Raw genomic sequence first — 19,842 nt, forward strand, 5'->3', positions numbered from 1 at the left:
GCAAGCTTATGACCCGCACTTACTGAGAATTCCTCATTCATGGGAAGTAATTGCAATGCCCAATCCCTAGCACGAACAGGATTCAACGGGTTAGCCGCACCTATCGGCGAAGGGTAGACATGCGCTGATCCGTTCAGTGTAGCACACGTACAGCCCCGGACATCTAAGGGCATCACTGACCTGTTATTGCTCGATCTGGTGTGACTAAACACCACTTGTCCCTCTAAGAAGTTGAACGCTGACCGCTGAGGTGCAAGGGGGGGCTCGCGTAACTAGTTAGCATGGAGGAGTCTCTTTCGTTATCAGAATTAACCAGACAAATCGCTTCACCAACTAAGAACGGCCATGCACCACCACCCACAGAATCGAGAAAGAGCGATCAATCTGTCTATCCTTTCCGTGTCCGGGCCGGGTGAGGTTTCCGGTGTTGAGTCAAATTAAGCCATACGGTGTCCGGTCAAAGGTTTAACACCAAAAAGATCGAATGCAATAGGGTCGAGGCAATAGGACCGAAAACCAAAAGGTCGATTTTTTTTTTTAAATATATATATTTTTTTGGTTTTCGTATAATAAATAAAAAATAAATAAATAAATCGACCCTTTGGTTTTCGGTCCTTTTGATTCGACCCTATTGCATTTCGGTCCTTTGGATTCGATCCTTTGACCTATAACCAAGCCGTAGGCTCCACTCCTGGTGCCCTTCTGTAAATTCCTTTAAGTTTCAGCTTTGCAACCATACTCCCCCCGGAACCCAAAGACTGTGGTTTCCCGGAAGCTGATCGGCGGACCATGGGAATAACGCTGCCAGATCGCTAGTCGGCAATGTTTATGGTCGGAACTACGACTGTATCGGATTGTCTTCGAACTTCAGACTTTCATTTTCGATTAATGAAAACATTCTTGGGTAATGCTTTTGCTTTGGTTCGTCTTGCCCCGGTCCAAGAATTTCACTTGTAGCGGCACAATACGAATGCCCCTGGCAGTCCCTCTTAATCATGTCCCCAGTTCCGAAAACCAACAAAACAGACCCAGAGTCCTATTCCATTATTCCTAGCTTAAGTATTCAGGTGACCAGCCTGCTTTGAACACCAACTACAAGCTTTTTAACTGCAGCAACTTTAATATACGATATTGGAGCTGGAATTACCAAGGCTGCTGGCACCAGACTTGCCCTCCGATGGGTACTCTTAAAAGGATTTAAAGTGTACTCATTCCAATTACAGTGCCTCGAAAGAGTCCTGTATTTTTTGTCCCTACCTCCCGGAGTCAGCAGTGGGAAAACGGTTCTCAGGCTCCCTCTCCGGAATCAAACCCTGATTCCCCATTACCTGTGGTCACCATGGTAGGCACAGAAAGTACCATCGAAGGTTGATAGTGCAGACAGCCAAATGCATTGTTGCTGTCATTGGGACGTGCGATCAGCCCCGGATTGGTCTTGGTCTGATAAACGCATGCACCCCAGGAGGTCCGTGCTCATCGGCATGTATTGGCTCTAGAATTATCACAATTATCCAATGGAGTGATCAAAGGAACGATAACTGATTTAATGAAGCATTCGCGGTTTCACTGTACCGGCTATGTGTATTTACACGTGCATGGCTTAATCTTTGAAAAAAGCATATGTTATTGGCAGGATCAACCAGGTAGCCACACCTGCTGGAGGGTGGCAATGGGGGGAGCCACGCGCCCACCGACCTTCGCACCCTCTGGGTCCACCTGTGTGACCCGAGCGTCAAAGAGCGTCCCCCTACGCATGCACGTTGGTTGGACAGGTTGGTCACAAGGGCCCCAGCGGCCCAGCCCACCCATGGGGTGGGTGGGAGAGGCTGGGTCCAAGCACAATTCAAAGCAGTAGGGGGTTCGGCCGCACGCCAGCACCGGTGTAGCGACAGAGGGGGTCAGCACCCCACGGAACGTGCGTTCCGAACTGCTGGAGAAACGTGCTTGGTGACGGAGGGGCCGCGTCGTGGCTTGCAGTGGCCACTGGGGAGCTTCTGGGCTGCTTGGCCTTTGCTCTGCTCAGAGGGGAGAGCCGCACACACCAGGGAGCCCCACCCGAGGTGGGAATTCCATTGACACGGTCCAATGGTGGGTGGAAGCGAATTGCTTGAAACAGCCGAGGCTGGCCAAGCAGTCCAACCCTAGACGGACCAAATGCACCAAATCGATCCCATGGGGTGCTCAGAAGAGCACCCCCAGCAGGCCAGTCTCTGCTGGGGCATCACGTGGGGCACACCCCCCCCTTGCCGGCCCGGGGAGGTGCAGTGCTTTCGCCACAGAGCCAGGTCGGCCTGCGAGAACCAAGAGGAGCGCAGACAGATCCCTCTCACCCAGTCTATAGTAATCCAGAGGAAGGTGACTAAGCTTTCTTGTAATCTGTGTACCCAGAGTGACAGAGTAGGACCTCTCGGCAAAATCCTGCATGCACCCCACCAGTTTACCTCTCAACGGTATCACACCATCTTGAACTCTCTCTTCAAATTTCTTTTCAACCTTCCCTTACGGTACTTGTTAGCCATCTGTCTCGCGCCGGTATTTAGCTTTAGATGGAGTTTACCACATGCTTTGGGATGCAGTCTCAAGCAACCAGAATCCAAGACGACCTGATCCCGGCGTGCCAGAGGCTGCTACCGGCCCAACACCGTCCGTGCTGTGAGACTTGATCAGAAGGACTTGAGCCCCATGAGCAAGCCGGGGAGTCGGTCTTCTGTACGCCCCATTTCCCACACCTGCCGCTGAACAGGGATTCGCCGCTGGGCTCTTCTCTCTTCACTGGCCGTTACCGAGGGAATCCTGGTTAGTTTATTTTCCTCCACTTAGTAAAATGCTTAAATTCAGCGGGTCACCGCGTTTGATCTGAGGCTGTAGTCGGGGGAGCACAAAGCTCGGGCAGCTGGCCTCAGGCCCGTAGGGGGGGTTAGAGGTTGCGAAGCCTTCGCTCCATGGCCATCATGCGCCAGGTTTTTTAAGGCCTGCGGCCGGCCACCAAGCTCCCCCCGAAACCCGCATGAGGCGTGGAAACTGGGGATCCTGCAACGGTGCTGATTGGGGTCTGACCTTAAGAGGCCAAAGGGAACGGGGTCCCTGCGACAGCCGCAGCCACGATCCTGAAGGGAACCCTGGGGCGATTGATGTACAAGCTACCCTCAGACAGGCATAGTCCCGGGAGGAACCCGGGGCCGCATGGTGCGTTTGAAGTGTTGATCAATGTGTCCTGCAATTCACACTAATACTCGCAGCTAGCCGAGTTCTTCATCGACACGCGAGCCGGGTGACCCACCACCAAGAGTCACAGGCAACTTATTTTTGTTCCAGACATCAGCCTGACCTGAGAAGGATTTGAGCCCCATGAGCAAGCCGGGGAGTCGGTCTTCTGTATGCCCCATTTCCCACGCCTGCCGCTGAACGGGGATTCGCCGCTGGGCTCTTCCCTCTTCACTGGCCGTTACCGAGGGAATCCTGGTTAGTTTCTTTTCCTCCACTTAGTAAAATGCTTAAATTCAGCGGGTCACCACGTTTGATCTGAGGCTGTAGTCGGGGGAGCACAAAGCTCGGGCAGCTGGCCTCAGGCCCGTAGGGGGGGTTAGAGGTTGCGAGGCCTTCGCTCCATGGCCATCGTGCGCCGGCAGCCACGGGACACCACACAACATGGCCGGGTGCCCCAGGGTAGGGTGAAAATGCGCCCGGGTTTTTTAAGGCCCGCTGCCACCACATGCGGGGCGCGCCGGCCACCCAGCTCCCCCCGAAACCCGCATGAGGCGGGGAAACTGGGGATCCTGCAACGGTGCTGATTGGGGTCTGACCTTAGGGGGCCAAAGGGAACTGGGTCCGTGCGACAGCCGCAGCCACGCCCCTGGAGAGAACCCAGGGGCGATTGATGTACAAGCTACCCTTAGACAAGCATAGTTCCGGGAGGAACCTGGGGCCGCATGGTGCGTTTGAAGTGTTGATCAATGTGTCCTGCAATTCACACTAATACTCGCAGCTAGCCGAGTTCTTCATCGACACGCGAGCCGGGTGACCCACCACCAAGAGTCACAGGCAACTTATTTTTGTTCCAGACATCAGCCTGACCCTGCCGGTGCAGGAGAGGCCGGGGGGCAGGGATGCGGGGGGGATGCGCAGCCTGTGGCGAGAGAGTCCAGCGCCCTGTCTAGCTCGGCTGAGATCATTGTGGAAATCTGCCCGCCGCTGCAGCAGCACGGCGCTTCCCAAGGGGATGGAGGCAGGCCACTCTGCCACCGGCCCACCTGGCCCAATCCACTCATCCTTCCACTACGACCTCCACTCCCCTTTTGGGGGGGTGCTGGGGGCCAGACAGCGAGGCGGGCCAGAGACAGCACAGGCAGGGGGTCGGGTGGGACCACTAGAGTCTTCAAAGCCCAGCCTGGCTGCACAGGCCCGAGCTCCAGGTACCTGGGCAAGAGGGAAGGTCACCCCCTGCACCAGCGGGCCTGGCCATCGCTCGCCCACAGATGTGGGCAGCTGGAACCTCGACGCCCACCCGTCGAGGAAGCCTGCTGCGCCATGGTTCAGGGAGCAGTTAAGTTTTCCTCGGGTACCCAGCTGCCACCACTCTGGGATTCCCTGCCGACTGGGGTGCGCTCAGCAATGCCACACACTGGTGGGTCAGAGAGAAGAGTGCACGCCCCCGGCCAGCGCACCGGCCGGCTCAGTGAGGGGCTTCACTCTGGGCTTCCCTGCTGACTGGGGTGCGCTCATCAATGCCACCCGCTGGCGGGTCAGAGAGAAGAGTGCACGCCCCCGGCCAGCGAACCGGCCGGCTCAGTGAGGGGCTTCCTTTCCGGTGCGTGTTTGGGGATGTACCCAGCAGGTTAACCCAACCCTGCTAGGCACCCGTCCATCTGCTGGGTCGTGGACCACCCTACGGTGGAAGGGAATCCTTGCTCCCCGGCGCCTCATTGCCCACGCACCCCGGACCGCTCTGCGAGAGGTGCCCTGGACTGTGGGTGTGCATGTCTGGGATGCAACCGAGGTCGGGCCTGCGGTCTCCCTCCAGCTGCTCCGCTGTTAATGATCCTTCATGCCCCCACTCAGATACCCCGGCCCAACATGTCCCAATTCACACTCAAATGGCCCATTTCTCCTTCCAAACACATGTTCCAGATTCAAATGCCACCATCCCTCCCTCCAAACCCACACAAAGACACCAAAATCCATCCCTCCATACCTACACCATGAAGCTCCACCTCTCAGAGCCACACCCATTTGCTTCACCTCTATACCCACACTCGATTACCCCATCCCTTCGACAACATGCTCCCACCCCTCCCATAAACCAACATCCTTCTCTCTAGACATACATCCATACCCCATCCCTTCATTCACACCCAGATGCCCCCCTTCCTTCCCAACAGAATGCTCCAGCCTTCACTCAGACCCACATGCTCCATCATTCCCTGACATGCCCCCATCATATGCCCTGTCCCTCCATTCTAGATCAACGATGCCCCCAGGCTCCACCAAGATGCCCAATCCCTTCCTCAAGAACCACACCATGATTCCCTTCTCTCCCCCACACAACAAAATACCCTATCCCTCCCCCGACCAATGAGCACCCATCCCTCCCCTCTAGACCCACACCAACGTGTCCTATGCCTCCCTTCACACCCACAACAATGTCCCCATCCTGTTCCAGACCAGCACCAATGTGCCACCATCCATTGCAGACCCCACCAAGATCCCACCATCTTCTATCCACGCAGCAAGATGCCCCATCCCGCCCTCCAGACCCAAACCTAGATGAACTACCTATCCCCCAGACACAGACCAATGTCCCCATCCCTCCCATCAAACCCACACCACTTTGCCCCATGCCACCCCCAGACCAACAGATGCCCCATACCTGTTCCAGACCGACACCAATGTGCCCCCATCCCCTGCAGACCCCAAGATGCCACCACCCTATCCCTCCCTCCAGACCCATACCACTGTGTCCTTATCCCTCCCTCCAGACCCACACCACTGTGTCCCTATCCCTCCCGACCCACAGCACTGTGTCCCTATCCCTCCCTCCAGGCCCACACCACTGTGTCCCTATCCCTCTCTACAGACCCGCACCACTGTCCCTAGCCCTCCCTCCAGGCCTACACCACTGTGTCCCTATTCCTCTACAGACCTGCACCACTGTGTCCCTATTCCTCCCTCCAGACCCGCACCAGTGTCCCTATTCCTCTCTACAGACCCGCACCACTGTGTCCCTATCCGTCCCTCCACTGCCACCCCACTGTGTCCCTATCCCTGTCTCCAGACCTGCACAACTGTGTCCCTATCCCTCCCTCCAGGCCCATAACACTGTGTCCCTATCCCTCTCTACAGACCCGCACCACTGTGTCCCTATCCCTATACAGACCCACCCCACGGTGTCCCTATTCCTCTCTACAGACCTGCACCACTGTGTCCCTATCCCTCCCTCCAGGCCCACATCAGTGTGTCCCTATTCCTCTCTACAGTCCTGGCCTCTGTGTGCCTATCCTTCCCTCCAGGCCCACACCACCGTGTCCCTATTCCTCTCTACAGACCCGCACCACTGTGTCCCTATTCCTCTCTACAAACCTGCACCACTGTGTCCCTATCCCTCTCTACAGACCCGCACCACTGTGTCCCTATTCCTCTCTACAGACCTGCACCACTGTGTCTCTATCCCTCCAGGCCCACATCACTGTGTCCCAATCCCTCTCTACAGACCCACACCACTGTGTCCCTATCCCTCCCCCAGGCACAAGCTGAACATGATTTTTAAAGTAAATGTAGTTTTCTGCACCCCATCTCAACCTGGTGTCTTGCAGGAACGTTCACGGTATACCGAAGAAAATGCAAAGTGTATGCTCAGCCGGCCAAGAGCACACGGATAGCTGCTGCTCTTTCAGGGTGGCACCCCGTGCCTTCCGGACAGCACTCACTGACAGTGCTCCAGCCTCCGGAACCGCTTCATTGCTGCGGGGAAATCACAGTCATGGCGTGCAAAGCCACGTGATGAAGAGTGGGCGGGCCGTTGCTGTGGTCCGTTTCTCGGATGGGAACTAGTTGCGACGGTGCTTAGGGAGCCACGAGGGTCGCGCGAGCGTGCGTCTGTGCGCACGTGCGCCGCGGCCACGCGCTTCCTCGTGTTATGGAGAGTCGCGCGGAAATCGGGCCACATAACAATCGCCCATAGCAACAAACCCGAGGACTACTTCCGGGTGATGACTTCCGCTTTGGTCTCCATGGAGACGGGTGTCATCAAAGCAGCCTGAAGGAGGGTGAGAGATTTTGGCACCTGTTTATTCTTGCACTACTCCGCCTGTGGCTCTCGTTCAACTTCCAACCTGGCGATTTCCCCCGCCCCCTGCCTTACCCATTCCCCGACTGTCCCCCTTTCTTGCCTACCTCCTCTCCTACACTGCCCCATCACATTCCGTGCCCCAGTCTACTCTCAAGTGCCTATCGCCCCTCTACACATCTTCCCCGCCCGGCCTCTCCTGCGCCTTCTTTTATTCCTGCAAGTACCTACCACGTTTTGTCGCCGAGAGGGGCCTTTTATTGTACAGTCAATTCAAAATGAAACCTTTGAATCTAAATACCAAGAGCTTTAGCAAGTCTTAGAATCGATTTTTTTCAAACATCGTTCATGAGACCGTTTCAATCTTTAGCTGAATATCGCATATCATTTAAAAATGCATTGTAAAAACCTGCTCTTTATTTATTTCCTTCTATCACTGTATGTCATTTTCTTGTTTGTTTTTGTTAGTTATTAAGCATAGTGTTATAATGCATCCGGTGATAGATGCAGTTTGTTTGGTGATGTGATGCTTTATGGGAGTTGCATTGAGGGGTTGCTTGCTGGTTGCAGTTGTAGGGTGATGGTTTTTGAAGGAGGAAGTGGAGTAGGTGAAATTTGTGGTGCTGTCGGGTTGGTGCTGTGTTGGGGCTGTTGTTGTCCGTGATACCAGGCGGACACAGGTCTGACAGGGTCTGAGGTGGCCTATTGTCAGTGATGGTGGCTGTTGGGGGTCTGTCCTTGGCCCCCCCATGCGTGCCCGTGAGCCCCCAACCTTACAGAGCTCAGACTCACACGTCCGTTAGGTTCGGGCTCCCCGGTCGCTCTGCGGTTCCGGGAACGCCCCGTTTATTTATGCCGCACGCGGCGACGTGCAACGTCACGCCGCCGCGTACGCAGCCCTTACGGAGCAACGCCACACTCCTCCTTTTTCAGGAGGACACACAATTACTTTATTAGTTAAACACAACATATCACACAGCAAACAACTTGCCCATCCTGGACCCATGCCTCTTTAATGTCAGCCTCCTCACCCCGGATGACTCTCCAACTGTCCCAACACATAATGACTGAGGTAAGCGGGTTTCCCTCGCCCAGTCCTCTGGGGGTACCTCCCGCTCACCTCCGGCACTGGCAGTCCATCAACAGCAGCCTCCCGACACGGAGAGACCGGGGCACCGAGAGGGGGTCCATCTTCCTCCGGGGTCTCTGCGACACCAGGGTCCAGAGGGGGTTCAGTTCTCGAGTCCCCCAGCTTCTTGAAGAAGCTGACGTTGCGGGTGACAGCCGTCCGCCCATCGGAGGCTGTCACCATTGACCCCTTTACAGCGACCACATCCAGGGGCGCCGGTTCATAAGGCAGTGACAACTTCCCGTGAGGATGGCGGTTCCGGATGAGCACCTCATCCCCGGGTTCCAGCCGCTGGGGCCGCAGGCCCCGTCGCACGTTCTCTTGGCTGATCCTGGTCAGTCGGTCGGCCTCCACCTGCTGATCGTTGATAACCCCAGGTTCTCTCTCCTGTACCTCCGGCAGTAGACCCCGGGGGCATCGCCGGAACAGCACTTCCGCCGGAGCGACACCAGTGGAGGCATGAGGGGTGGTGCGATACACTCGCAGGAATTGATACAAGGCCCGTTGGAGGGGCTGGCCTTGTCCTTGCGCAATCCGAAATGTCTTGTTTAGTGTTCGCATCAGCCTTTCTGCATCGCCGTTGGCCCTCGGCCACAGTGGGGATATCTTTCGATGTTGAACTCCAGAGCTGGCCAGGAACTCAGAGAGGCGTTCGCTTTGAAATGGCGACCCATTGTCCGAGCACAGCGTCAGGGGAAACCCATGGGTTGAAAAGATCTTTTCCACGCCGACCACCACATGCTCGAATGCCACCGATTCCACGAACTCCACCTCAGGGTACCGGGAGTACTCATCGACTATGGCCAGAAAATGGGTGCCCACGGACGTGGACCCAAAATCGGCATGTACGACCTCCCAGGGCCTGGTCCCCCGAGGCATTGCTTCGATAGCCGGTTCCCTCTGCACCGGGGAGGCTGCCTGGCACCATACACAGGCCGCCACAAAGTCATCGACCCTTTTCTCTAGCTCCGGGAACCAGACCTTCATCCGCAGCCTCGCCTTCGTCTTGGCAGCACCCTGATGTCCATGATGGGCCAAAGCGATCACCTCGCCCACTTTGGAGTGGGGGACCACTATGCGATCCCCCCGGAGCAGGAGCCCCGACTCAGAGAAGGACAGCTCATCTTTCACCTTCCATAGCTGTTCAAGGGCGGTCTTCGCCTCATGGGTCCGCCCTGCGAGAGCTTCCAAGACAAGCTTCCAGGACCCGCTCTGCATCGACTGCTTCAGTATCTGGAAGCACCCATCCTCGGCCGCCGCGGCCTCCAGCACCGACAGGGGCAGTGAGTTTGGTGTTGCTCCCTCCACCACCATCCGGACATGGTTGTCCGCTTCTTCTGCTGCCACTCCCCCACGCACTCCGGGATGCCGGGAAAGGAAGTCCGCTGCATTGTTGGCCCCTGGCCGGTATACCAGCGTGACCCCGTATTCAAGCAATGCAAGCATCCACCTTTCAATTCTGGCCGGGGGCTTAGATGATGAGCCCGCCAGAATCGGGAGCAGGGGTTTATGGTCAGTCACCACAGTCACCGGACGTCCTAGCACATATAGGCGAAAGTGTCGGCATCCCCACAAGACCGCCAGGGCCTCCCTCTCGATCTGGGAGTACCGCTGCTCCGTTTCCGAGAGCGCCTTACTGGCGTATGCAACGGGCCGGAGGTTACCTTTACGGTCCACCTGGGTCAGGACCGCCCCTATGGCCAAACGGGCTGGCGTCGACCACGATCTCCGAGGGTAGCGCCGGGTCGAAGAACGCCATGGTGTCCTCCGTCGTTAGGGCGCCTTTGATGTCCTCGAACGCCGACTGTTCCAGTGGACCCCAGTGCCAGGCAGTATCTTTCTTGGTGAGAGCTCTGAGCGGCTCAGACCTCGAGGCCATGTTTTGGATAAACCGACCACAGTAGGTCACCATGCCCAGAAAACTCCTTACTTCCGACACGGATTCCGGGGGCTGTGCACTCTTAATGTCCTGAACCTTCCGTGGGTCGGGTGACACCCCACCCTCCTTGAACATGAACCCAAAGAATTCTATTGATGGGCGCAGGAATTCGCATTTTTCCCTATGGAGGGTGAGGCCCAATGACTGCAGTCTCTCGAAGGTTTTGGCCAGGCGCTTTAGATGGATCACCTCCGTGTTGGCAAACACCAAAATGTCATCACTGATGTTGAGCACCCCTTCAAGATCAGCAAGTGCACCCCGGATAATGTTCTGAAACACTTCGGCAGCCGACGAAACCCCAAAACTCAACCTCTTGTACCTGTAGAGTCCCCGGTGTGTGGTGAATGTCGTTATGTACCGGGACTCCGGATGGAGGACAACTTGATGGTACCCTGCTCTGAGGTCGAGTTTGGAGAAGAATCTGGCCCCCTGTACCTCAGCAATTATGTCATTGATGGTCGGGGTCAGGTGTCGCTCCCTTTTTATGGCCTTGTTGGGCAGCCTCATGTCTACGCAGATGCGAACGGAGTCCGGCTGTTTTGGTTTCCTGGCCACGACAATGGGGGACACCCATGGTGTTGGGCCTTCCACCTTCTCGATGATGTCCAAGGCCACCAGGTTGTCCAGTTCCTTATCGACTTGCTCTCTCAGATGAAAAGGAACTCTCCAGTGTTTCAGGGCGATAGGTTGCACTGAGTCGTCAATGTGTAGCCGGACTGGATCACCGGTCATTCTCCCAATGCCATTGAACAGGGCTGCCTACTTGTCCAGTAGGTCGTTGATGTCTTCCAGGTATACCGAGTACGCAAAACTCACTATCCCGAGTGCCTCCGCAGCCGCGCAGCTTAGCAGGGTGTTGTTGCTTATGGGGGTGACATAGAATCGTGATCTGATCTTCGATCCTTCATGCTCCACCTTCGCCACAAACGCACCATCCAGCGGTATGGGCTCGAGTCCACCGAAGGCGAAGATGCGAGCTCTTGGCGCAGCCAGGTTCGGCAATGGGTCAAGAGCGTCATAATGTCCCCTGGCCATGACATTGACCGATGCCCCTGTGTCGACCAGCACGGGGACAGGCGAGCGGTTCACCTCCACTATGCATCTTGGCTGCCTCCTGCTTTTGCCTTTTAGTACCCCCATGCTTGAGACGAAGAAGATGTTTTCCTCCTCCTCTGCTTCAGCCTCCTCTGCCTGAGCCTCCTCTTCCGCTTGATCCACCTGGGCCACGTTGGATGGCCGGTTTTGACGCGGATTCCAGACCCGGGCAGGACCTCTGGGTACCATGACAGGTAGCACCGACTTGCACACTCTCGCGAAGTGGTCCGGCAGGCCACATCGGCCACATGTTCTTCCTGCGGCTGGGCACTCTGTGGAGTGGGGGAGGTCATAGCCACATTTCTGGCATGATTCCCCCGACCTTCCTGCCCTGTCTCGGGGGGCTCCGCCAGGCCTTCTCGCTCCTCTGCCGCCCCGCCACACAGCGCACACCTCTTCGGCTTTGATCGAGCGTGATCCTGCTTCCATCTTGCTCGCCCGTGCCTCAGCCACTTCGTGACATCGACCGAGCTCTAGTATACGGTGCAGAGTGATTCCCGGCTCCCTGAGGACCTGTCTCCTCAGTTTGCCGGAGGAGCATGCTTGGATCAGCATTGTCCGTATCATGTCCTCCGCGTCCCCCCACGCGCACCCTTGGGAGAGGCGGCGTAGGCGGCCGTAAAACGTGTCCAAAGTCTCATCATCCTTCTGCTTGGCCGACAGCATCACAAATCTCTCGAAATCCACGTTGGCAAGTGGAAGGAAGTGCGCAAGGAGAGCCGCTTTCGCCGCATCATAGGACTGGTCCACCGGAGTCAGTGACTCGAAGATCTCCTGAACCGCGGCTCCCGCCGAATACAGCATGGTGGCTACCATGCTGTCATTATCATCCACTCGAGCAGCCCTGAAGTACATGTCCAGACGGGCCACCCACCTCCTCCATCGGGGCCCCAAACTGGATGGAGGGCCCGTAGGATCGAATTCTGGTATCGGTTGCAGGGCCGCCTGGGCTCTAGCTTGAGCCATGATGGGGCCGACCGGCTGTGCCCCTCGTGGTGCCTGTGGTGCAGGCCCGTGATGTCCCGGTGGCAGCGGTTGCAGAGCTGCCGGCTGGGCCGCCTGACCTTCTTCCTGAGATTCCTCCCCAGGATCCGCGGAGCCACCGTCCTGGTCACTGTCGGACATGGGACTGAGCGCACAGGCACCCCACTACCAGACCCGAGGCCGCAACTCAGCCAGATGCAGAAGACCTCTGAAACTGCCACCACCTTGTGATGATGAAGAGGATCAAAAAGAGTGTCCTGATGATGAAGGGGGTGAAGAAATGCCTTGTCGCCACCTTGCAGCAAAGCACTGCTGTGTAGAGGTCCCAAAAATTTAGCCACGTGGATGAACTAGGCTAAGCAGGCCCTGCCATCTTAACCCTTGTCCTGGCTAACACTCGACGTAACAATCCCAAAATTTAATGAAAATTCACAAAATGGGCATGGGCGTGTGGATCATGTCCTCAGCACCCACAAGATCCAAAAATTAGACCCGGATCACCTTCTCGGTCCGAACCGGAGATCCGAGAAGTTCCGCGGCCTCGTCTGCAAAATGGCCGCCAGCCGCGTGTGTGTTCCGCAGCCACGGCATGAAACGAAACGTCCGTGAACGTTCCGATCGTTTCAGAAAAATTTCGGACGCCTTTCACCGCCGGGCCCGGGCATCCGACATCACTCGTCGCCACTGTTGGGGGTCTGTCGTTGGCCCCCCCATGCGTGCCCATGAGCCCCCAACCTTACAGAGCTCAGACTCACACGTCCGTTAGGTTCGGGCTCCCCGGTCGCTCTGCGGTTCCGGGAACGCCCCGTTTATTTATGCCGCACGCGGCGACGTGCAACGTCACGCCGCCGCGTACGCAGCCCTTACGGGGCAACGCCACAGTGGCCTGTGCATGCAGTACGAGCAGGCAGTTCAGGAGGTGTCAGCGCAAGCCTTCAGAAGTGTATCCGGCTGTGTTAGGGCGGCCTGTGTGGCTGGTGGCCGGACGGCACTAGCAGGAGGAGCAGCAAGCCGTGTGACGCTGCATTTTGGGGGTTTTGCTTATTTGGCATTTGCGCCGGGCGGCGCAGGAACTTGGCTGCGGAGTGTTTGCCGCTCTGCTGTAAGGCTCAAGGGTGGTGATCATCAGAGTAATAACGCCGTGTGGAGCAGCGGACGACGTGAGCATCAGAGTGCAGGTGTTGTTAACTATGGTCCAAGAGGCGGCAGCAGAGTATATCGTGGCCGCCACGGGGTCCGAGAGAGGTTTGCCCATTGCGGACACATCAGTGCTCCTGCCGGAACTGGTGAGAAACGGAGAGAAGGTGGGCGACTCTGGAGATGTTGCCGGGGGCGTAGGTGGAAACGAAATGATGACGTTGGCTGCTGCCTTAATCTCAGCGCACAGCCAATGTTCCGGTCAGGTGAGCAGAGGGCCGGACACAGTTTACGTTGCGGAGGATCAACGTTGTTGCAAGAAGCTGGAACGGTGTTCTACTGTCACTACGGAAGAGCCGGGGAGGCATGCCAAGGAGTCAAAGAGTGCGTGCTTCACCAGAAGTATGGAGGCAATTGAGGATACAGAGGTCTTTCCTAAGTTTGAGCTCTCTATGGAAGGCATGGCAGCGTCGGCAGTTACGGGAAAAATGACTTGTTCCGAGATGGGCTGTCCTAGTGCCGCTAAGACTCGCTGTGTGGAGGGCCTCGTGGATACAGGTCAGAAGTGTGTTGTTTGTGCGGTGGGGGTGTTGCACGGGGGGCAAGTTTGTTCACTGTGCAAGACGTCCATAGGGAGTCTTGAGGAGTTTGACCCCGATTTGTGGGGTTTCTAGTTACTAAAGAGTCTTATCGCTGCAGATGAGGATTAGCTGTGTGGGGAGGCCTGTTTATTTTTGCATTTTGTTTGTTTCTTGGTGTTGTGGCTTCGGGGGTAGTACCTATTCAGTGGACTGGGCTGTGGGTTTTCCTTAGAATGTGTAAGGTCTGCCACTGGTATTATGATGTGTTCATGTTGTGGCCCTTTCTTGTTTAGGACAGGCTTTCGGGTTTTTATCGGACTCGTGGGTGCAGGTGGTTCATGGGTTTATTTTGTGTTATTTTTACTGTGACATTGTTTTTCTTTTGTAGGGTGTCATTTGGACATGAGGGTGGGGGGTGGCCAGCCCTGAGACTTAAGCGCGGTGGGTCCGATTTTAACTTTTCTTTAATTCACCATGGACATGAGGGTGTGGGGCAGGTGCTGGGACTCAAGCGCAGTGACTCTGGTGCTGAAACCTGGGGTTGAGTTTCGATTCCATGCGTGGGGTTGGCACATTAAGTAGTTGAATGTTTTCGTTATTGTTATGTTTCGTATTGTTTGTAGGGTATTCTCCTCTAGTGGTTGTGTCTCTTGATGGCCGGGCTGGTCCTGAGTGTTGGGGGCGGTGAGGGGCCGCCAGGTTGGCGCGGTTAATCACAGTGTGTTTTAACAGTGGGGCTGCCAGTTTGGTGTTGGTTTTGTGTGGTGTGCAGTTAGGTGCTGTTGTGTCAGGGTGGCCGGGTGGTCCTGGGTATTTTCGCAGTGAGGTGCTGCGGGGTGCAGGATGGCCGTGTGGGTCCTGGGTATTTTCACAATGAGGTGCTGCAGGATGGCCGGGTGGGTTCTGGGTATTTTTGCAGTGAGGTGCTGTGGCGTCAGGTTGGCCGGGAGGGACCTGGGTATGGTGCTGTGAGGTGCTGCAGGGTTGCAGTTAGGCGTTGCCAGATTTCGGTGTTGCAGTCAGGTGCTGCCCGGTTCTTGTCATTTGCTGTGTGCTTTTCACCAAGCAGTTATTTCTTGCTTTCTTGCCAGACGTTGGGCTCAGGTCATGGATTTGTTGGGGTTGTGTGAACTTTAGCATTTGTCATGATCCGCGGTGTGCTTGCTTTCTGGGAGTTGCATTGAGGGGTTGCGGTTGTAGGGTGATGGTTTTTGAAGGAGGGAGTGGAGTAGATCAAATGTTTGGTGCCATTGGGGAGTTGTTGGTTCTATTGCTTGGTCTTGGAGGTGGATTTTGGGTTTCACGTTTCCAGTGGGTGGTAGCTGGAGTTGGGTTCTGGTTTCATTATGATACTTCCTTTGATGTGTTGGTTTCATCTGTTACGCACCAGTTCTGGTTTTCCATTTTCCCTGGAGCTTGTTCCTTTTGCAGGTTTGCTTGATTGTTATGTTGGTTTTCTAACTAGGCATGCTGGTTCTGGTTGAAATGTTTTCCCTCCGGAGGTTGGACGTGTCCCGGTTGTGTTGCTCAGCTTGGGCTTGGTTCTGTTGTCCCTAGTTGCGTTTTTTGTTTTTTTTTAATTTTGTTATCTAGGTCATGTTCACTGCAGGGTTTCAGGCGATCATCTTGTGTGTGGTTGTGACATTTTACAGTGTTGGTATTGTGGTGGTGTTCATGGGCATGCATAAGGTGGAGGCTGTGTGTGTGGGTTTTAATGGGACTACATGCTGGCCACACGTGGGTGGTTGCAAGATGTTCTTGGTGGTGTGGGGAATTCTCTCCATGTGTTGTTTAGTAGGGAAGAGAAGTGTTATACTGGCATCTGGTGATAGATGCAGTTTGTTTGGTGAAGGGATGCTTTATGGGCACCTGTGGGTGTGATGCAAGGCGGAGAGGTCATATGGAATATGGAGTGTTGGTGTGTGATGGTTCTGGGGAAGATTCCGCAGTGACAGTTGGAGTTGATGTACTGGGTGGGGTGGATGTTCCAGTATTACTCTTATCTAATAAACTTCCCTTACAACTTACCTCTTGATTCCAGCGTGGTGAGTGACAGAGAAGAACCGCTTTACTTCACATAGCAATGACACACATAATGGGTCTAAAGTGTGTGCATTTTTTAATTCATTTAATTTATTGTGATATGGTTAATCCAATCAATTTTACACACAGCTATTTTTACAAATGACCAATACATAAATACATTCTTTAAAAACCATTCGTAGACATTTTTAAGCATTTCAGACATCAATAAATAAGGAAAAAGTTACATATCCCTAAAACTTACAAACCTTTAAAACGCCAACTATTTCATCACACATCACCAAACACTTTTCAATAATAAAACCACCACCTAAACATGAGTTATTACATCCTATAACTAAAATTAAAGCTAATAAAATGCAAAGTGCTAAATCGTATCAAAATCTCTAATTCTTGGAATACTTTTTACTATCTAAGCTTCATTTGACCAATGTGACTTAGACATTTTTATTGGATAGTAGATAATGTGATGTTATTTATGTATTTCTGAACATTTCGTAAGAACTAAACACAATAAAGAAACTAAGAAATATTAGTACAGCAATGGTTAAAGAAATCTCATGCCCAGCCACAAGTCTTTCCCAGAATTTGCAGTTAGTCAACCACACAGCATCCTGTACAAATCTTCCAAACAGCAAAAGTCTCATGTCGTTTAGTGCAGGACACTGGATTAGTAAATGTTCCTTAGATTAAATCGCTTCTTTCTTATGGCATTGTTCACAGCCCTTAAAAAGAATTATGTTTTTAGAGCAAGTCATCTGAATCTTACAGTGTGCAACAAATTAAGCAAAATCATAAAAAATGTGTTTGCCAATACACACAGGATTGTTTTTAGATATGAGGGGAGTGTGCAAGGAGGTTCAGCCCCTTTAGAGAAAGATTTATACAATTTCTACGAGTACATTTTCCCGATGGTACTGATCCAGTCTGCACGAAACAACATCCGTTTGGATAGAATCAAATTTTGCACCAGCACTTATTTAATTTACTGGCTATCTTTCAAGATTGAATCTTCATAGTTCTTAAAATTATGTACAGGTCCCAGCATATATGCCATCATGATGTGTCTCAGATCTGCGTAAAGTGAGTCCGTTTTGGGGACCAACCCCTCACTAATTCATACCTTAAGACAGATGTTGGTAGGACGTCCAGTAAATTTAAAGCTCTTTTCCAGGCACACTCTTTGATTTGTCCCCCTCCATCTTCCTGAGTAGGTGATTTACTCCTTGACCGTATAATAAGGTGGGAACAACTTTCACCATGTAAAATTCAGTAAGGGGTGTGATTGAAAATCTGCATTACATACTTTTTTTCATCTTGGTATGCAGCTTTTTATAGGAGTGGCATCAAGCTCAAAGCCCAGATAAGTAGCATGTTCAGTTGCTACTATTTTTGTCTTAGCAATTCTCCATGTGTAACAAACATTTTTCTTGCATTATTAGAAAATCAAATAATGTTAGTTTTACTTTCATTTATAATCAATTCATTAAGATTAGCATAATTCTTAATGGCAGTCAAAAGACGCTGGAGACCAGTTTGTGTATGGTGTAGCAGTACAACATCGTGAGGATATGTTAACCAACAGACAGGCAGAGTATGAATTCTAGGAGTGGCAAACAAGGCCCCGACCAGATGATCCCCCAAATCCGTCAAAGGTTGAACAGGCAGGGTGTCTAAACGCAACCCTCTCTTAGACCTCTAAAAGTTGGGGAATTTTTTTGTTAGGGTATCCTGCCTGTTCATCCTTATCTGTAAGAAAGTATCTTCATGTAAATAGATCAATATGGATAATAAGTGGTTTGGCATCTTCCATTCTTTCAATTTTGCCCATAACTGACTTCTATTCACTGTATCTAAAGCCTGTGTAAAGTCAACCACTGCTACATATAGAGGCAGGGGCTCACTACCCCAAGCTTTTTGCGGCGGCCAGCTCATGGCAAAGCCATTTAAAATAGTACCCATACCCCCACCCCGAAAGCCTGTCTGATGTTTCTGTAATCGTCCTACAGAAAGTGCCCAAGCTTACCGCCTTTAAGATCAAATTGGCAAAAACCTTTCTTTAGTATTACAATTGGGTGGCATTTGCACAATCTCCTTTTTATAACTTGGAATGATGATGGATGACTAGGAATCATAGGGCAGAAAACAAAATATTCAGAAAAAGTAAATATCACATCTTTACTCATAGATCTGCATCTTGCTTAATATTATAATTACTAAGCTAATTTGGGCCCTGGGCTCGAGAACTAGAGAATGTGTTTATAATTCATTCAGTAGCCATAATATCAAAATGAAGACACCATCCAACCTGCCGTTTCTGCAAAAACATGTTCTTTTCTGGTTTCCTAATTTATTTTTTAGGTGGCAAGGGGAATTTAACCGCTTTCAAAAATGAGTTTTTGATTCTGCCTGGGAAGGTCCTGCCATAGTATGCAGCTCTTGAAATTTTGATACTCCCCAGGCTTCACACATTTTTACTACAACTGGATATTTTGCAATAATGTGCTGACTTGATCCCTGAATCCGCCCTACTGCTAAATCCATGCTCCCGGGAATAATTTGGGTTGACTATCTTTTTTCCCCCCTGGATTGTGATCACTCCATGTTGATAATAGGAAGTGGAGCAGGGCTCTTCGTTCTAGAGTGGTATGCCTCTTTTTTCTTGGCCGCTACTGCTAATTCCTCTGTTGAATCTAGACTCCTTAAAAAGTTTCTCGAACTCTGCGTATTTAATTTTGATTTACGACCATTTTATTTTATCGATTCGTCGCTTTTTGCGGAATAATAGTCGAAACAACCTTTGTACCAGCCCTCAGTTCCAAAGGAATTATGAGCTGTGCTGTAGTCCCCAAACAAGGGTTTATTGAAGGGTCTGAACAAGGTGCAATAAGAGCACACTTCGGTGGTTGCAGCAGGGACTTTAGTACTTCCAATGTCACTTGTCAATTGTCGCTAAGCTGCATTGTGTGAGCTGACAGTTTCAATTTGATATTGTCATACAAATACACAAATGAACTAAGCACCATGTTTAGTGCTGAAATAGAAGGGGCAGTTCATTTTACATTATTTTCTAGAAGGGGCAGTTCATTTTACATTATTTTCTAGGTCGCATAGGGTGTTATGAAGACCGTGTTGCATAGCAGAAGATCCTGTTCAAATTAAGTGGCTATCCGCTGTAGAATGGTGCTCTGTCATAAATGACAGCATATCTTCCAGGTTTATCGAGCTAATTGAACGCTGATTAGTGCTGCCTCTCTCCACTAAGTTATTAATTAGAGATTTCTCAAGTTGGGTTTCTGAGAGATCAAGCTCTAGAATGCTAACATTGTTGATAAAATAGCTTTCTTCGTTTGAGTGTAGCCTAGGTTTCATATTTGATCGTACTTCCGTACTAGTGCCCGCTGAGGCGTAGACGTCCTTAATTTATTTCTGAATGGTGGAATGTTTGTGATTTTTGGTAGGTGGGAGGCAGTACGTGCGTAGCAATAGCCCCGACCACTATCACCCCCTGGAAATGGGGGCTGATAGGGGCACTTTGGCCTATATCTCTGGCAGAACCAACAGCCGCCAGCTCAATTGGAGGGGAGGAGGGCCCAATGTAAAAAGCCGTAGCTGATAATGTAGTCAAGCCGCCAACGCCCTGCAATGGCAG

At 52.6% G+C, this 19,842-nt stretch overlaps 1 protein-coding gene and 1 pseudogene across 1 annotated transcript in view; one reads left to right on the plus strand and one right to left on the minus strand.

Moving 5' to 3' along the window:
- Nucleotides 1-3,140: 3,140 nt before the first annotated feature.
- On the minus strand, nucleotides 3,141-3,291 carry LOC138468742 (5.8S ribosomal RNA; annotated as a pseudogene).
- A 3,854-nt stretch (nucleotides 3,292-7,145) lies between these two features.
- TCTE1 (t-complex-associated-testis-expressed 1) overlaps nucleotides 7,146-19,842 on the plus strand; it is a 271,125-nt gene continuing 258,428 nt past the window's right edge. Inside the window, exon 1 of the mRNA XM_069608866.1 lies at nucleotides 7,146-7,262. The gene's annotated coding sequence lies outside the window, so the exon portion shown is untranslated. The remainder of the gene's footprint in view (nucleotides 7,263-19,842) is intronic.

Source organism: Ambystoma mexicanum, chromosome 4q, assembly GCF_040938575.1.
Source record: "Ambystoma mexicanum isolate Mex_15411 chromosome 4q, UKY_AmexF1_1, whole genome shotgun sequence".
In the NCBI taxonomy this organism is placed as follows: domain Eukaryota; kingdom Metazoa; phylum Chordata; class Amphibia; order Caudata; family Ambystomatidae; genus Ambystoma; species Ambystoma mexicanum.